At 44.6% G+C, this 19,571-nt stretch overlaps 1 pseudogene; it reads left to right on the top strand.

The window, feature by feature from the left end:
- Positions 1-1,335: 1,335 nt before the first annotated feature.
- LOC136513953 (protein ALTERED PHOSPHATE STARVATION RESPONSE 1-like) lies at positions 1,336-6,317 on the top strand (annotated as a pseudogene).
- Positions 6,318-19,571: the final 13,254 nt, after the last annotated feature.

Below are 19,571 nucleotides of genomic sequence, written 5' to 3'. Positions count from 1 at the left end.
GACTGCCGACCATATTTCGTCGACACAAACAGACCGAGCGAGGACGCCTATTTGCCTTCCGCGTCGTCTTGGACGCAAAATGGGTCATGCCATTGCCTACTCCGTTGGAGCGTTTATTTTTACCGGTAAAACACTGTGCGTCACGTATTTTGAGTATAGGTCACGTTATGCGTACCCTCTTGGAGACGGTCTTACTCCCTATGTACACCAAAGAATGCAATTACAATAAACGTGTTGGTCAAATCAGTCCGATTTTAACCGAATTTATACCAAATAATATTAGCATCTATGTCTTAAAATAAATTTATTATGAATATATATTCTATAACTAATATAATGATGCTTATTTTATCTCATAGTGTTATGCTTTTTTATATAATTTTAATCAAAGTTAAAACTATTTGACTTCTCAAAATCAAAGAATTACATTTTTTTTACGGAACGAGTAGTACTAAAGTACTCCACCAAACTACTATGTGGTACTACAGTACTTTCTTCCTGGCCTCCGTCGGCCTCTCGCTCTCGCTCTCTCACACGGGAGAGAAGCCCGATCCAGACCATGAACGCGTGGCCCCTCTCCTCTGCACCTCTGAAAACTGCATTCGGATCCGATGAATGATGTGAGCGTGAACTGCTGCGTTGCGCTTGTTTCGTGCTCGGAATGCGCTGAAGCCAGGTCCTGTTTAGTTCCACTTCATTATATTAAATTTTTTAAGATTTCTCGTCGCATCGAATTTTTAGACACATGTATAAAGCATTAAATATAAATAAAAAATAAAATTAATTACACAGTTTGGATGAAATCCACGAGACGAATCTTTTAAGCCTAATTAGACTATGATTGAACACTAATTACCAAATAACAACGAAAAACGCTACAGTTGTATTTTGTAAAAATTTTTGCATCTAAACGGGTCCAAGTAGCCAACGAGAGAATGCTACAGTACTCCAGAGCCTGCTCGCTGTTCGCCGCTCGTTGGGATGAAAGCGGACCAGATACGGGTGGATGTTACTGATGTTATATTTATTTTTATTTTTTATTTGGATTTGAATTTAAATACAGATAGTCAATCATGCCAAATAAAAAATAATTAGACATCTGCATTATAAATAAGCGATATAAGTATTTAGATATGAATATAATATCAAACGTTGAATATCCAAACTCAAATACGAACTGACGTGACCCACTTTAAACGGATTCCGTCACGAATACGCCGAATAATAAACGCGCCTCTCCCACAGCGGCTCCACGTGCCCGGGTCACGCTGCCGCGCGCGCGCGCACACGCCGCTCCCTCCCTCCCTCCTCGGCTTCCTCTTCGCAGTCGCCACCCTCGCCTCGCCGCGCTCGCCCAACATTTTTTACGCTGCCACGCTACGCTACTTTGCTTCCGGCCCCTTCTCACTCTGCTGTCTGCTCTACCTCGACTCCCGCCAGTTGTTTATTTCAGTCCCCTCGGTTTTCTGCGGGAGCTAGCGAGCGCTCGCGGCGTCGCGCGGTTGGCGAGGGCAATGCCAATGCCAATGCCGGCGCCGGTGAGCGAGTAGGGGAGCCGCCGCCCAGGGACGGAGGAGAGGGGATGGGGTGCCGGAGCTCGCGGCTGGACGCGACGGACGTGTCCCCGGCGGTCGCGCTGTGCCGGGAGCGCCGGGACCTGCTGCGCGCGGCCGCGGACCACCGCGCACGCCTCGCGGCCGCGCACGCCGCCTACTTCCGCGCGCTCCCGCGCGTCGCCGACGCGCTCGCGCGGTTCGCCAGCCACCACCACGCCGCCACGCCGCCGCCGGGGTCGCCCGTGCTCACGCTGCCGCCGCCCTCCGACCACGACCACGCCGATGACGCCGGCGACGAGCCCAAGAAACAGCGGAGCGGCTCCGTGACAGCCGCACACCGACTCCGGCCACTCCCACATCCACTTCCACTCCGACGACGCCTCGGAATCCGATCCCGACTCCTCGGCCGACGACCCCTGCGCCGGCTCCGGAGGCTGTGGCGGTGCCCACGGCGAGATCCCGCCGCAGCCGGCGCCTGTCCTTCAGTCCTGGCGTCGTTCCCTTGCCCCCCGACCGCGGCCACTGGCGAGCCCCAAGAACGCCAAATACAGGACCCAGGATTTGCCAGGCCGGAGATGCCGTGGGAGTACGCCTCCTACGATCCATACCCTTCCTTCCCAAACACCGCATTCCAAAATGCCACATTTCCCAGCTACTACTACATGAAGGCCAGCTCGACGCCGGCGAACACGGTGTACCAAGAACCGTACGGCTACGGCAACTTCGCCACCAGTTCGTCCTACAGTGGGGTACAACTACGGGTACAACAACCCAATGTATGGCGTCCCGTTGCCACCAGAGGGGGATCGGCCGGTGGAGGATCGTGGCCGGGAACTGGCGGCGGCTCCGGCGCCGCCGCCGCCAATGCCAATGCCTGAGACGACACCGTGGGACTTCTTTAACCCATTCGATTCATATGAGCAGGACCTTCCACAGTATAAGGGCAAAGGGTACGACTCCAATGGGTCGTTCACCAGCAGTCCCAACTCAAGTGAGGTGAGGGCAAGGGAGGGGATCCCGGAGCTCGAGGAGGAGACGGAGCTGGAGTCTATGAGGGAGTCTGTGAAGGCAAGGAAGGCTGTAGAGAGCACGGCATCGAACCGGATTGGCAATGTGGATGTCAGCGCCAAGGTAAAAGTGTCCATGGAGCATAAGGAAGTTGAGATTGAGAGTGTGTATAGTGCTTCGGTATTTGAGTCAGGGGACGAGAGTGTGTGCAGTTGCGATTGTGACCATGCCAATGCTAGAACAGAGGGGCCAGTGCAGGTGCCAGGCAGAAGATGATCATGGGAAGGTGAGGAAGGTGAGCTCAGAGGATCACTCATCCATAGTAGTCGGAGAGGATGAACGGCCGCCAGAGTTCACTGGGACAAGAGATGTCGCTGAGGTTGTTGAGGAAATAAAGGAGCAGTTCAAATCAGTGGCTGCCTGTGGGGATGACGTCGCAAGGATCCTTGAGGTGGGGAGGATGCGGTATCGATCACGGAATAGAATCTTAAGATGTAAGTATGCTTTGTTTTTCATTTAACCATTGCAAATCCTGGTTCCATCAAACTGAAGCCGACTTTGTTTGCATTAGTAAATCAATTGCTATATTGAAATTTGACCACTTGAGAGATAGAATGTACCTGGTTTCTTATTGCTATACTGATCACTGGGCTGGAGTTCTTCTCCGTCCTTCCATAGACAATTGTAACCCAGTTAAATAATTTGATCCTTACTCACCATGCAGTGGTATTCTCACGGATGATGGGGACCTTCGCTTTGTTGTTTTCTTCCATATCTGAGCCACCGGTGAAGAGCTTGGAACAATCAGCTATAAATTCATCCAAAGGAAATCAGAATTCCAGTAAAAGATTCGATCTTCCCAGTGATGTTGAACTTAATACTCTTTCCGCAACAATGGACAGGCTGTACGTGTGGGAGAAAAGACTTCATAAGGAAATTATGGTATGCTATTTCCTTTATATGAAATGTGGTGATTAGTTCCTCTTGCAATTTGATTTCGGGTACCTTTGGTAAAAAAAAAGGAAAGACGACTATAGTTCACTAGTCCCTTCGTCTTGAAATACAAGGTATCGTAGGAATTCTAGGACAAATTATGGGATAAGGCAAATAACGATTGTAACGTAACCCTCCCTTAAGTGTAGAGATAGAGAGAGATTGTGATTACCATATTTGGGTTGGTTATAAACAATAATGGTAGGTATGCATGTAAATGTTGTCTTTTTAAACTAAGTTGGAGGGATACTTCACCGAGAATCTCTTATAATTTGGGGAAATCTTGATGCCTGGATACCTTTTATTTTAGGACGGAGGGAGTATTAAGTTCAATTTGGTCATGAGCCTGATAATGTCTCAAAACTGGAAATAATTTTCAAGAAAGTCGAAATTTTGTCCTTTGGGAATGTTGATTGGCTGAAAATGGTTAAGAAGGGCCCTTACTCAGTAATTTCTTTGTGAACTTAAGAACTTTGAGCCTTTCTTTTTCATGAACATGTTTTAACATTTTCTTAAACTATGTTAGGAGGAAGAAAAATTGAGGATTACATATGACAAAGAATGGAAGCGCTTGAAAGAGCTTGATGCTAATGGTGCAGAGCCATATAAGATCGATACAACACGGGCCTCAATTAGGGCACTGCTCACAAGAATCAACATTTCCATCAGATCAGCTAAAGTTATCTGTAGGAGGATCCACACACTACGAGATGATGAGTTACATCCACACCTTGTTACGCTTATCCAAGGGTAAGACAGATGTAATCCTACTTATACTCTTTTATTCACTTTTGTAGATCTCAAAAGGTTCGACCTTCAAACAATCACTCTCTTTGAATACCATTTTGCCTGTTACCCTTTTTATTGTTTCATAGAATTTTGATTTGTTTTACAAAGTACTTATGGATTTCTTGACTACAAAATCATTGATTCTTATAGAATAGATTTTATATTATTTTTGAACTGATGATTCTAGTATTAGATAAAGTTTTGTTTGTTTAAGAAAATATGCAGTTGTTCAGTTAACATGTTTCATCAATTGTGTAACAAATGAAAAATAAAGATGCAATTCTTTGATGGACAATCACTAAAAGTATGGACCTGTTGTGACTAAAAAAATCTATATACCATTTGGTCCATTTTATTGAACTTGTTTTCTAAGATGTCTAAATACTTCATGTAAACTAGAGTAGCACGTCTTATGTTGCTGTATTACTACAGCATGCTGATTTTTTTTTTAAAAAAAAATATATATTGTTGCATGAGTTGTTGCCACATTTGCTAAGATCAGCTAGTTTTAGTAGTAGCGATGTTCTTTTTTTTGAATTATAATAAAAGATAGTTGTGATTTTTGTGCAGGCTTGTTAGAATGTGGAAATTCATTCTTGAATGCCATCGGAAGCAATTCCATACCATACTTCAAACTAAATCTCATATTCTCATCCCTAAGAATGGACCTGAAAGAAGCTCCTCCAAGGTTACACTGGAACTAGAAATGGAACTTTTGAACTGGTGTTCTTGTTTCAGGAATTGGATCCCTATCCCAAAAAGCTTATATCGAAACCCTCAATGGCTGGCTAGTCAAATGGCTTCCTCAGGAAAAGGAGGAGACTCCGGATGGCATTGCACCCTTCTCTCCTGGTAGGCTTGGAGCTCCTGCTGTGTTCATTACAGCTAATGATTGGTGTCAAGCCATGAAAAGGATACCAGAAGGCAGCGTTGTAGATACAATGGAGGCTTTTGCTGTCAACGTGCATATGTTATGGGAGCGGCAGGACGAAGAGCAGCAGCAGAAGCTGAAAGCTGAGTACCTCTCTAGAGATTTTGCAAAGCGGCTCAAATCTCTTCAGATGGAACATGGCTTGCAAGGGCATTTTGAAGCTGATAAGCCAGTGTTGCCCATTGCCGACAATGGGAGGGCAGTTGATAACCGCATGGTTGCATTGGATACATTGCACAAGAGATTGGATGAACAAAGAGCTCAGCACGAGGAAACTGTGAAACAGATTCGGGAGGCCAGTGCAGCTGATCTGAAAGCAGGTCTGGCTCCGATATTTGAAGCACTGGAATCTTTTAGTGTGGAGACGCTGAAAGGTTATGAAAATGTCAGGATTCCAGTCGAAGGTGTTGGCGGTTGATACCTTGAAGTCCACAAATTTTCTGTTGGCAGCTCTTGATACCTGAAGTCCACAATGATCGCTGGGGCAGTGGACATTGTTGAATTCATCCAAGGAGTTATTAACAATCTGAAACAGTCTTCAATTTGCCAGCCATGCGCAAGCACAACACCATTGTACTTGGAATAATGTTGAATTCATCCAATGTACAAGTAAGGACGGCCCAGAAGTTCCAGCATGATTGTGCACGAAGCAACGTTACCCCGGGTTCTTTGAGATGATTCTGATTTCTGAGGCAACAAATTCATGTGGAGCTTGGACACTAGTCAGTAGCTAGAGGCTAGAGCTACTTGTCCACAGAGAGCTGCTAGGAGCCTGAACTGTGTCTAGTTGGAGCCCCTCAAAGCAGGGGAAGGCAATTTTCTGCTCCTGTACATATTAGCTAAGTTAGCGAATTCGCAGGTTAGCTCGCCATCTGTGTACAATTTGATCTGTGCATCGTAAAAGTTGTATTTATGCCCTTTGTTCACGGCATGTAGATGGTCTGGCCTTCTATAGTGTTGCCTGCTGAAGATTGAAGAGCATACATAGATGTTGGGCGAATATCGCCGTAGTTCCTTGCGCTGTCTGTCTGCCTTCCAACTCGATAACCCACAAAGTTTTTGCCAGTTTGGTCTTCATTTTGTTCTAAAGCCGGCACTGGCAGAATGCAACTACTCACCTGTAATATGGCTGCATCCAGCTAACGTACAAAAGCAAAAATACCAATATCAATTAATGAGCAGCTTAGCTTGATCGGTTGCTTCGCAGATGATCAATCGTGTACAGCACAGTACACATGGACACATTTGTTTCGAGGGTGCCAGATCGGATCTGTTCCGAAGGGGATGGCATCCAACGGAGGTTTTCCAAATACCACGTCAAGTATATCGGCGCTACTGTCGCGTATCGATATTAGGGATGTCCAAAGCAAAAAAGTTAACGCCCACGCTGATTTTCCTGGATGGTTCGAGACGTATTAAAAGGTCTCGCTCGACTTCAAGGCTGCGGGCTCCGTCTCGCCCGACCCCTTGGGTACGAGTTCCGTCTCGTCCGACCCTAAGGAAGCGGTTTCCGTCTCACCCGATCTCAAGGCCGCAGACTCCGTCTCACCCGACCTCCAGGCCATGGGCTTCGTCTCGCCCGACCCCTTGAGAAGCACCGCCACCGGCCAACGCCGCCACTGCACCACCGCCCTTCGATACAGCACCGCCACCGGGTCTTCACCAAGCACCGCGATGGCGAGCCCGTCTTCCTCAAAGACGACCGATGGTTTGCACCCCCTTCACCCCTCTCTTTCTCACTCTATCTATTAATCATGTACTAGTAGATGTTCTAGGACTCACTGTTTATTCCAAAAGCAAGTAGACACGCTAGATCTATGGCTAGTGATCCTGTTTTAGGTCTATCAATGGTATCACACGCCTAACTAGGTGTAGATCTAGCCTATCAAAAAGAAAACCGAGTAGCAGCATTTAGAGGGAGGTGATAGATTCATTTAGGGATCTAAACAGAGGGTTCATCGAACCCTAAACTCAATTCGGGTGAAGAAAAGAAGTAAGAGAAGGGTCTCGGTTTTGAAAAGCAACTCAAATCCTAACCCTAACCCGCGCAAACCGCTCGGGGAAGATGAACAGTAAGGAAACCCTAACCCTAACCCGCGCAAACCGCTCGGGGAAGATGAACAGTAAGGAAACCCTAACCCTAATCTCGATCCTAACCCCATCCCCAACCCTAAATCGGATAGATCCGAGAAGAAAAGAAAGAAAAATCCAATCAGAGAAGAAAAGGGGAAGGGGAAGAGGCCTACTTCGCCGCTGCACCGCGCTGTCGCCTCGTCGACGCGCGAGAAGAAGGGTCGAGCCGTCGCTGCACGTTGAGCGGGCGCATGCTCTGGCCAAGGGCACCGCGGCCAGGCCGCTCGACGGCGGCGCGCTCACCTGCTGGGGAGCGCGTGCGCCGGCGACGGGGCTGGCGACGGCGCCATCATCGCCTCGCCTCACTCGGTGTCGTCGTGGGACTGAGAGAGAGAAGGTGGAGAAGAGGCCGATAAGATCTAGGGTTTCGGGAGCTCCTCACCGCAGCGCGTGTGGGGATTAGGGCATCGCCGCCTAGACCGCTCGACGGCGACGCGCTCACCTGCTAGGGAGCGCGCACGCCGATGAGGGGACCGGCGATGGCGCCATCACCGCTCGCTTTCGCTCGGCTACTGCTGCTCGCTGTGTTGAGGAGAAGAGAGGGGCGCGGCGAAGAAAGAGAAAGGGAGGGAGTCGAATGAGTTAGGGTTTGGGAACACGGCCGGCTGAGGGGGGTTTGATCTCCCAAAATCGACGTCTAGCCATTGGATCTGGATGGACGGCTGAGAGCGCCTCGGGCTAAATTGAGCCTAGGCGGGCGAGAGCTTTCGTGGCCCAGGCCCAGGTTGCGGCCTGGGTGTGGGGGAGGCGCCGCGAGCGCGTGCGCGTAGGCCGCGCTGCTTTCGGGCCACGTACTGTCGCTGCTAGGCCGCTTACTGCTGCTGCAGGCCGGGCCAGAATGAACAATAAATAACGTTTGATGTTTACTTAATTTTAGAAGCAGATTTGAATGAATTTTGATGAATTTTGATGGTTTAAAAATTCTGATAAAATTACACCAACGTGTTACTTTTTTGCAGAAAGTAGATATGAACAAGAAAATGCTTCTGAAAAGTAGATAATTATTATTTATTCATGTTTCTGCTGTAATGTTAAAGTTTATAATCTTCTAATTAAATTCGAACCAACGGAAGAATTTAATTTCAGGAGTAGTCAATTTTAATCAGTAAATTATAATATTGTTATTTTTCTGACCAACGTTGATAATAGCAATATTATAATGTTTAATCATAAGTTTTTCATACATTAATTCTATTTCTGCCCAACGGTGATATAGAATTAGTGTATAAGAGTATTGTGTGTTTTAATTTTGACCAACGTTAAATTAAAGCATGCAATTATAATGTTATATTTTCTCACTATCTTTGACGGTGTTTTTCAGGACTTAACCCAATGGTATTCATCTCGCACATACCACCTCTAGAAGGGTGCAATTACAGAGTATGGCGAGAAAAGTATGAGCTTGTACTTGCGCTGTCCGAGAATGACTTAGCGCTAATCTCCCCGTGTCCTACTGAGCCAGTGGACCCGGTGAGGGAAGAAAACGAGTCTGATGCTGATTTCACTGCTCGGCAGCGAGATCATACAGAAGTGCAGATGAAGTATGATCTCGAACGCAAGAAATGTGACATATCAAACCGCAAGTGCTTGATGGTGGCTAAGTCCACAATTTCAGATGTTATAAGGGGGTCTATCCCAGACTATGATACCGCCATGAAGTACCTAAAGAAGGTGGAGAGTCAGTTCTCGAGTTGCCCAGCCATGGTAAAATACTTGGTGTTCTCGGGTTGGTTCATTGGGAGTTTCGACGTGAGTCGGGAGTTTCGGCAATCGCCGAGAGTTCCAACGTCTCGCGCTTAACTGACTTAGAGAGTTGACTGCCTGGTCATACCAGACTTGTTCGGTATTCTACCGGATGTGTCCGGTATAGTAGGCCAGAGCTCAACAGCTAGTTTTCAAATGAGGTGAGGGTCGAGAGTTCCGACGTGAGTTGGGAGTTCCGACGGTCGGGAGTTCTGGCATTTATTAGGAGTTCTGACACCTCACATACTTTAACTTAGTTACTGTTGGCACAATGTAAGTCATACTGGACATATCTAGTATGACAACGGCTAGAATAATGGCTATTTTTCAAAGGGGCTATAAATACCCCCAAGCCTTCACCTTTAGAGGCTGCTGATTCTACTGATCCTCTAGCACGTTTTTGAGGTTTGCCAACTCTCTCAAACCCTCTCTTAGTGAGTGTGTGATCCAAATACCAAATCCATTAGTGGGTTGACAGAAATTCAAAAAGAGAGCAATCAAACCACTTGAGCACTTATGCATATTGTCTATTTCGTGATTCACATTTGTTACTCTTGGACTCTTCGGTCCTAGACGGTTAGGCGTCGCTGGAGAGCACCTAAGAGATTGTGGTGTGCCTTGGAAAGTTTGTAACGGTCGATTCCGCTGCCTCGGAATCAACTAGTGGAAGAAGGAAAATGAGTTAGAAAAGACTCCGGATAGAGTGACCTTCGTGGTACCCTCTAGGGCTAACCTTCGCTAGGTCGCCCGTAGTCCCCTCAACGGAGAGTAGGACTCGAACGAGTCCAAACTTCAGTAAAACAAATATCGTGTCTTAATTCGTATTTCATTTGATATTTGTGTTGCTCTAGCTCTTGTGCAGGTTCTCTGTGTATCTTGTCATCTCTAGTAGGTACCTGTAGTTTGGTTTGAAGATAGAAATCGAAAGGAGCAAGTTTGGAGCTGTTCCACTAAAACCGTGTATACCGGACCTACCGGACACGTCCGATATTGGTTCCTGTGCCAAACTTAATTGCATTTTGATTTAACTCTTTGGTTGCAGGTGTTTTGCTCCATAAACTTATTTAGTATCTTTTATATACTCTGTGGCTAACTTATGAGGGGTTGTATTACTTTCCCATTACTAAATCATTTTCGCTTTTAAAGGTGTTAATTTTCAGAAACGCCTATTCACCCCCCTCTAGGCGGCATCCTAGGTCCTTTCAAGTGGTATCAGAGCAAGGTTCTCACCTAAAGCTTCACCGCCGTGAGAAAATGATATCGACGCCTATCAAGTTGGAGCCGGTGCTTCTCCAAAATAACGGTTCAAACTTTCTATCTTGGTCATTACATGTACTCAATACTTTTCGGGCTATTAGCCCTCTTGTTGAACATATTGTGGATGCAACCATACCTCTTCCTATAGTTGATTGGAGCAACTACAAAAAATTGTCAAAAGAGGAAGAGATATGCGTGCAACTCAATGCTCAAGCTATTAATGTCATGTTGAGTACATTGAGTGCAGAGGTTCAATATGAGGCAATCTTCAATGGATAATCAGCTCCAGAGAGTGCTCATCTCATTTGGACTAGGCTTGTTGAGTTATATGGAAAATCCAAATGTGATGATGCACTTGAGATTGAGTCAATGGAAAATTTATCCATTGTGTCTTCATGCAGCGAAGAAGCTTCACAAGACCTCAAGAGCGCCAAGCCGGAGCAAGAAGTGCAAGTAGCGCATGACCTGCTGTCTACCTGCACATACCGGACATGGCCGAGACAGCAGACCAGCAAGCAACTGTTTGCAAGGATGCTCAAGACCGGTGGCGACCAAGTGATGAGTCAACCTCAGTATCTCATGATTCTCATCACTTGTGTCTCATGGCCAAGAAAAGCAAGAAGAAGAGTAACAAGAAAGATCAAGAAAAGGAGAAAGCACAAGTAGATGATCAAGATAAGAGTGATGTTGAAGCTGAAGACAACTACAACCTTGATCATCTCAACCGCAAAGACAAGGTCATCATCATGAAGATAGTTGAGAAGAATGATGAGCTACAGGAAGAGAATGAGAAGCAAGAACAATCACTTCAACATCAAGAAATGTTTCTCATCTCCAAGTTAGAAGAACTAAAGGAAATCAATGAGAGGTATGAAAAATTGTCAATTGAGCATGCTTTAGTCACTAACTCCTCTTCTAGTGTTTCACAACTAGAGAAGGAAAACTTTGAGATCAAGGCAAGGCTAGATGAACTATCAAGCAAGTATAATGTGCTACAAGCAAACCATGTTCATCTAAAGTGCTCTCATGAGGAAGTAGTAGAATCAAGCATCATGCTTGAGGTGGCTCATAAGGTTGTGATCACATCAGTAAAATTTTCTCAACCTCTCACACATTCACTCACTAGTACACCATCTATCGGGTTCATAAACCTAGGTCCCTAATGGACTACTTTCAGCAAAAGCTCGCCCTAGTAGACGACGTTGCGAATAACGCATAACTCCTGGGCTGACCTAGATACCTAATGATAGACCGGAAGAGCAATCTAGTCTCCGACCGAAAGGCCTGGCCAAGGAGGGAACGACGCTCACTTCTAACTCCAACTCGCCTCTCCAACTAGAAGGCCTGGCCAAGGAAGGAACAATGCTTGCCTCTGACTCCGACCCGCTCTCTCCGACCAGAAGGCCTAGCCAAAGAGGGGACGATGCTCGCTTTTGACTCTGACCCACTTCTCCCGACTGGGACTACACCAAACCTTTGCTTAGAGCTCTACTCCAACCAACGTGGTCGGAGCCGATTGGGAAACGACCGAACGGGGACGCCCGCTCAGTGAATCAGGCGGAGCAAGTAAGACAGGGCACTCAAGTCAACCGCAATACCAAGGACCATACCCTGCACACCTATAGGACAGTACTGTTAGGTCATGTCAGAAGGGTACTTTATAACCTTCCAGACATGTCAGAACAATAAACAGTGTTGTGGGCGCCGACATTTATCCTACAGTATGGTAGGCACTGACATTTGCCATACTAGAAGAACACGATGGAACCAACCACATGCATCTAGGCATCAGCAATATTGTGGGCGCTGACAAACCGTCTTGTACCTGATGGCGTGGGCAACAAGACTAGGTAGCAGACACACTCTCTCTCACTTGTAAGGCCATACCCTTCATCTATAAAAGGGGATGCACCCTCTCCCAAAAAGGAAGAGACAATCGAACAACAGACAACAGACGGATCATTCTAGCTCACCCTCTGCTAGCTTTAGACATTCTAAAGCTACATAGAGCACACGTTCAAATACTTAGCGTACATAGGAGCTCCCATCACTCTTGGCCCTTTGGTCTAGAGTCTGATTGGACCTCTAACACTCCCTATCTTACTTCCACTCATTTATAACCCCACAACAAACTTCAAGCACCTAGGCTCAGGAATAAAGTCACCGACCGACTCAAACTGGATGTAGGGCACGTTGCCTGAACTAGTATAAACCCTGTGTCATTGAGTGCTAGGCCACATCCAATCACAACGTATGACAAAACAACAAATATTTACTTGTTGGTCACTTTTCGCACTGACACCATCTCAATTAAATATTTCTTGTACTAATGAGTGTGCTCCTCAAGCAAGCCAATCTTCGATTGAGCTAAATCTCATAGAAAACATAGAGCTCAAAGAAGAGGTGGAAAGATTAAAGAAAGATGCGATTCGGTTGAAGGGTAAGGAGAAAGCACAATCTTCTCAAGATAACCGTGATAACATGGTGAAGAAGCTTGAGAAGGGTTCAAACCTTGCTTCCTCCAAAGCCCAACAAAAGAATCACATTTTAAGCAAGGCCAACACAACCAAGAGCAAGAAACATGGAAAAAGGTTATGGTATGGTTGTGGATTATATGGACATGAGTGGGCTATGTGTCCACATAAGAGTTGGGCCGACAAGTGTGAAGCAACCGAACAAAAGGCCTCAAACAAGTTGGCCAACCAAAAGAAAAGTGATAGACAAAGCGCTTGTCTCATGTACAAAAAATTAGGGAATCCTACCAAGAAATGGCCAATGTACAAAGAGGCAAGAAAGGAAGCCCAAGTTGCAATAAGAATATGTTATGGATGCAATGAGATGGGCCACAAGGTTGATAGATGTCCATACAAGCAAAACAAGCATAGAGCAAACAAAGGCCGCATATGCTATACTTGTAGAAGAAAGGGGCATCTAAGCTATGAATGCCCAAATGGTAACACTCCTAAGCTGAACATATTTGTTTATAATGATATGCTTAGGAAGACCACAAATGGAGTTAGCACTCGCAAGGTGATGTGTTCATCACAAACTAGTACTAAAGCCATTTGGGTACCTAAGCACTTATTGACTAACACTAAAGGACCCAACAAGAGTTGGGTACCAAAGTGTGCTTAGGTTGATGATGTAGGTACTTGGTGATGAGAGAAAAGGCTTCGGGGTGGTTGAGCAAGCAAATTGAAAATATTCACTCAATCTATCAACCAATTCTCATTATAATCTCCTATATGGTTGACCCGAAGATAATTTAATAAATATATCATCTACTTCATCCTCACCATTGGTAACAAGTACCTAAACCTTTTAGGATACCCACTTTGTGTGTTTTGTGCTCAATGGCTCACAAATAGGCATATTTGTGAAATATTGAAAGTGGCTAATTAGTTTCACTTAATAATGATCATGTTTGCCATATGGTGCTTTTAATAGCTCTCTAGTAGAGCAATTTATTTGTTGAGACTCATGGCATAAAAGAAATACTAGAGCTAAAACAAAGAATCACAAGCAGTAGATTAATTGTCTCTGTCCTGCACCTACTGGACATGTCCGGTATGGCTAGGGACAGAAAGAGAAGTGTTTCTGTTCTGAACATGCCGGACGTGTCCGGTATTGCAAGAACCAGAACACTAATCGGATTGCAACTGAGTCTTTGATCCATATATTTTTATATACCCTTAATTTACTGAGAAGCTTGTGATTTATCAAATCTAAGTGGACTGTGAGCATCTCTTGAACCCAATTCTAAATATGGCATTATTACTTCGTGTTGGTCAAAATAGAAAATTGACTCCCAAATTCTTAATAGAATAAAGTGCTAGTTGAAAGTCATTCAAATGACTTAAAGCACTTATTTAGGGGGAGCTCAGTTTCTATTTTGCACCTTTGTGGACTAACAAATTTATCTAGCATTACTTGTAGTCCTTTGGTTGAAAATTGATTTCGTATCTAGCATGATTATTTGGCAATTAAGGTCAACATAAAGATTATCATGCTATGTATCTTCTTAGTGGAATTCTTGTGGGCTCAAGGCATAGATATGTATTTACATTCATGCATTGTAAGTGCATCTAAGGCCCTTTATATGCTAGAGTGTGCATTTGTATGACATAGGAGAGATGTTTTTCAAAACTCATAACTAGCATGTGTAGGTGGTGTGAATTTGTAAAACTATTCGAATCTTGGTCTTTGTGACCTAGCCTTGTCATGTGATGATTATAGCTCTCCTTGATTGTTTGATTGACTAATCACACATGACATGGCTTTCTTAAGTCCACATTCTACTATGTCTCACTAAGTCTCTCTCAAATATTCAAAATCATAAACATGTCAAATATTTGGAAAAGAGAAAATCAATTAATGACATTGGATAAGAAAATTGATGATACTCTGTTTGGATCAAGATTGTATACCTCTTTGGACTAAGTAATAACAGAGAAGGGGATTGGAATCAAGATAATGAATTTTTGGAACAAAACAGCCAGCTCGCAAATATCGGACGTGTCCGGTATGCGCGGGTCAATAAAAGGCCCATACCCCTTCGGCCCTGGTTCTCTATCTCCCTTTTCTCTCCTCCAAGCCAGCGCCGCCACCTCTGTTTTATCCTTTTGGCGATCGAGTGATTCCACCAAGAAAAAGAAGAGAGGGAGATTGGATCGGAGGAGGTTTGCATCAAGATTGAAGGCTCCGAGACTTGGATTTTGAATCTCATCTTCATCCTCTCTCTCTCAAGGTACCCTAATCCTAGACCTCATCCGATCTAAGTGGTTAGGGCATGTTTTTGAAAACCCTTCGATAGAGATGCTACATTATCTGTCTAGAAGCTATGCCTAAAGTTTTGGATTTGATTGGTTGAAGATTGAGCCAAGGGCCCTGGTTAGGGTTGCTGTCCGCTCATACCGGACCAGCAGAGCAGGTTTTGCTCCGTTGTTTTGATCTTCTCAATGGTTGATTCTTAGGACTAAGTTTAATTATCTATTATGTTTTGTGAACCTTGTGACCTAGTTTGGTTGAGGTGATTGCAAAGCATAGGATAATTATTCTTATTTCTATATTTCAACTAAAATAAGCTATCTTTTGGGAATGTATCTAAAATTCCTTGCAAATCTTTCGATACAGGGCAACAGCCATGAGTGGAAGACAGGAGCCCAGATCCAAGCATAGGCATGATCCAGCATTAGAGAAATATAAGAAGACAAGGCAGGACTTGCATCCTAGATTCAGTCAGCAGGAGCAGGGCAGTAGCAAGAGACTCTCTAGAGCTACTAGGGGTGCTCCATAGTATAGAGAGGGAGATAGCAGTTCTTCCTCTAACACAGATACAAAGGAGTATAGAGTGGAGCCTAGAGATAGAAATAGGAAGAGCACTAATAGAGGTTCTGATGGTGGTAGCTCAGATGATGAGCAAGAGATTGAGGAGGAGCTGGCAGTACCTCTAGTTCAGCACCAGCTAGGTCAGGGTATGCATTGTGGCTTACTTGAGACACATCCACCTAGTGTACCCTCTTATGTTTCTAGAGTTGACTATCAAGGGAAAGACATGACTAGAAGAGCCAGAGATGAGAGAGAATTGATCTAAGGAGCTTGCCTAGGATTCAATTTGATCATCGATTTCAGACAGCCTTTCACATGGATTTCTACTCTAATGTGATACTCACTAGGAACCCTATGGTTGCTAGATCTTAGTGGATTGACTGGCAGTACATCAGAGAAATGCAGAAGTCCTCTATTGATCATGCTATTACCATTTGTGAGCATATAGGAGTATATAAGATCATGGAGTTCCAGCATGACTGGAACACTGAGGTGATAGCTCAATTCTATGCCACCTTGTTTGTTGAGGAGGATGAGAGGCGTATGCACTAGATGCTTGAGGGCCAGTGGTATAGTGTGGATTACAATGCCTTTGTAGCTCTACTTGGCTTCTCAGAGGATGATCTTCAGAGAGACAGGATCCACATAGAGCAGGTGTTGCCTCCAGAGCAGCTCGCCTACATGTATCCACCAGGGGGTGAGAGAGGAGCAGCGGGGAAGGTTCTTGGTCTTCACCCCACCTACAAATACCTAGATAGGATGTTCAGGAAGACCATTGACTGCAAGGGTGGAGATAAGGGAAACGTTGTAGACTATTCTAGGAACTGCTCCGTAGGATGGCACCAGATGCATGGCCTTTTGGTGTATTTAACTTCATCTGGTGTGAGATCAGGAGTGTTGGAGAGGGGCCCCTCAAGGGCTATGGTTTTGCTCCATACATTATGCACATGATTGAGTAGGTCACATGGCATACCTTTGAGTATGACAAGATTCATAAGGCCCTAAAGATAGTTGTAGATCTGCCTGAGATTGGAGTACCTCCAGCAGGTCTAGGGGGAGCAGCAGCAGAGGTAGATGCACCTACAAGTGGTGCAGTAGCAGGAAGAGCTTCCCCTCTGCCATGTGCTTCTTCTTGTTCTACTTCATGTCATGGCAGTCCTCCCTCACCCATCCAAAGATTGTTTAGTTCTATCTTTGGGATGTGCAGGGACATACAGGTTAGGCAGTAGAAGGATATGGAGGCTAGGAGGAAGGACACTCGGACTCTAAAGCAGATTGTTGCTAGACTTGAGCTTGATCCTCCTAGGTCTCCACTATCAGATGAGGAAGCTAGTGAGCCTAAGACTGAGGAGCAGCAGCAGGCCAAGTACGACAAAGAGTTTGCTGAGTTTCTTCAGTGATAGGAGCAGCAGCAGCAGGCACTAGAGCACCCTGACACTTTACAACTACAGGCCCGTATGCCTACTCACTCTCAGCTATGTCCTAGTGCTGTAGACAAGTATGCTTCAGACTGGTGGAGTGACCTCACAGGTGGTTTCGGCTACTACGGGTCTGGTGGCTATGACCCGTCTAGTGAGGGTGGTTCTCGTTCAGCTAGTGCTCCATGCTCAGATGATGAGGATGATGGCAGAGATGGAGATGAAGATGGTGATGAGTGATCATAGCTTTTAGAGACAGCTTGCAGCCCCTTTGTGCTTAGTATGTCATTGTTGGACCTTTGTGGTGATAGATGACAAAGGGGAAGAGAGACTGATTAAATCTTTAGGATGTTTGTTTTTGTTTATCTTTGTACCTAGAGATATGTACTACAGCTATAGTAGTTTTTGAGCTTCATGGATGTATCTTGAGTTTGAGATAGATTGTATCATGTGAGAGTTGAGACTTATACTTATGCTTTATGGATTTATCATTTGACTCATGTGACAATATAATCTATCTTAGTGGTTTGTGGACTTGAGAAAATGTGTAATGAGTGCTATGTGTGACATACATATGTTGTATTTATTTTCATAAGGACCATGCATGCTAGAATGAAAATGTTTGATGTGATGCTTTTATATTTATTCTTGTGTGATATATCTTGTCATATGCATTACGGTTTTACTTTGTCACACACACTTGCACCCCATGGATGCAATGATTTAGGGGGAGTCTCCTATATATTTTAGTATGTGCAATTGACATTTGAGGTCATTTTATGAATTCTACTCATAAGCACATATTAAGGGGGAGCCTCTCATAAATCATTGAACCAAAAATCTTAAATGTTTATATCATTTTGTAAGCTTTAATCAAGTTATCATCAATCACCAAAAAGGGGGAGATTGGAAGTGCATCTAGCCCTTTAGTGGGTTTTGGATGATTGAATGACAACGTGATTAAAGGTCTAACCCATTTGCTAAGTGTGGACAGGTAATAGATTATCTCACAGGTACTTAATGAAAGCCAAAATGATGTGTTGTTGTATAAACAATCTAGTTCAAGCACAAGACAACAATACAAATGGAATTCATGCAAAGGCTTATTTATTATGGGATTTCCATGTACTATGTGAAAGCAAGCACGGTAAGAATTAGTTAATGAGACATGAGGGATTACGTATGGAGTGGTCTCATATTTGAAGCTTGCTAAATTGAAATGAAAAAAGATAACAATACAAATGAATGGATGATTCAACACAAGATGTGACTTGATGGCTTGAGATGGTGAAGATAACAAAGAAAGGTTTTGAGGTACTAAGCAAGGGTGAAGGGCAAGCGATGGCTTGGTGGTCGAAGAACCTAGCTAGGGTGAAGAAGAAAGTACTTGCATTTAGTTGAGGTACTAATCAAGCTAAGATGGTCATATTGATGTGGTGGATCAAATCTATATTGGACAAAGTGTTGGAAGTGACTTGATGCATTTGAAGTTATTCATATTTGATGAATGGAATCAAGTCATGTGTTCAAGATTGCTATGCTTAAGAGAAAAAATCAATATCAACATGTTGGCACCCTTACTTGATGAAGATTGAAAGAGACGGCATCAATTCAAAAGAGATCAACTCAAGCGGTATAAATTCGTTTTTCCTTTGATCTTGAGTTTAATAGGTTTGCTGTACTATTAAGAGGGATGCATCATGTTGATAGATAATTATTCATAAGTGCTCATGCCAACCCATGTGAGTTTTTGTGTGTTTAAGAGACAAAAGAGCTAACTTGTTTTTGCTGGTATGGTTTCCGGTACTGATACCAGACGTGTCCGGTATTTGCCCAGCCACGGTAAAATACTTGGTGTTCTTAGGTTGGTTCATCGGGAGTTTCGACGTCTCACGCTTAGCGGACTTGGAGAGTTGACTGCCTAGTCACACTGGATGTGTCTAGTATTTGCCCAGCCACAGTAAAATAATTGGTGTTCTCGGGTTGGTTCGTCGGGAGTTCTGATGTGAGTCGGGAGTTCCGACAATCATCGAGAGTTCCAACGTCTTGCACTTAACGGACTTGGAGAGTTGACTGCCTGGTCACACCGAATGTGTTCGGTATTCTACCGGACATGTCCGGTATAGTAGGCCAGAGCTCAACAGCTAGTTTTCAAATGAACTGAGGGTGGGAGTTCCGACATGAGTCAGGAGTTCCGGCATTCGTCAGGAGTTCCGACACCTCACATACTTCAACTTAGTTACCGTTGGCGTAGTGTAAGTTATACTGGACGTGTCCGATATGGCGACGACTAGAATAACGGTTAGTTTTTCAAAGGGGCTATAAATACCCCCAAGCCTCTAGCTTTGGAGGCTGTTGATTCTATTGATCCTCTAGTATGTTTTTAGCTTGGCCAACTCTCCCAAACCCTCTCTT

Source organism: Miscanthus floridulus, chromosome 16 (assembly GCF_019320115.1).
Source record: "Miscanthus floridulus cultivar M001 chromosome 16, ASM1932011v1, whole genome shotgun sequence".
In the NCBI taxonomy this organism is placed as follows: domain Eukaryota; kingdom Viridiplantae; phylum Streptophyta; class Magnoliopsida; order Poales; family Poaceae; genus Miscanthus; species Miscanthus floridulus.
This window is presented reverse-complemented; position numbering and strand designations above follow the sequence as displayed.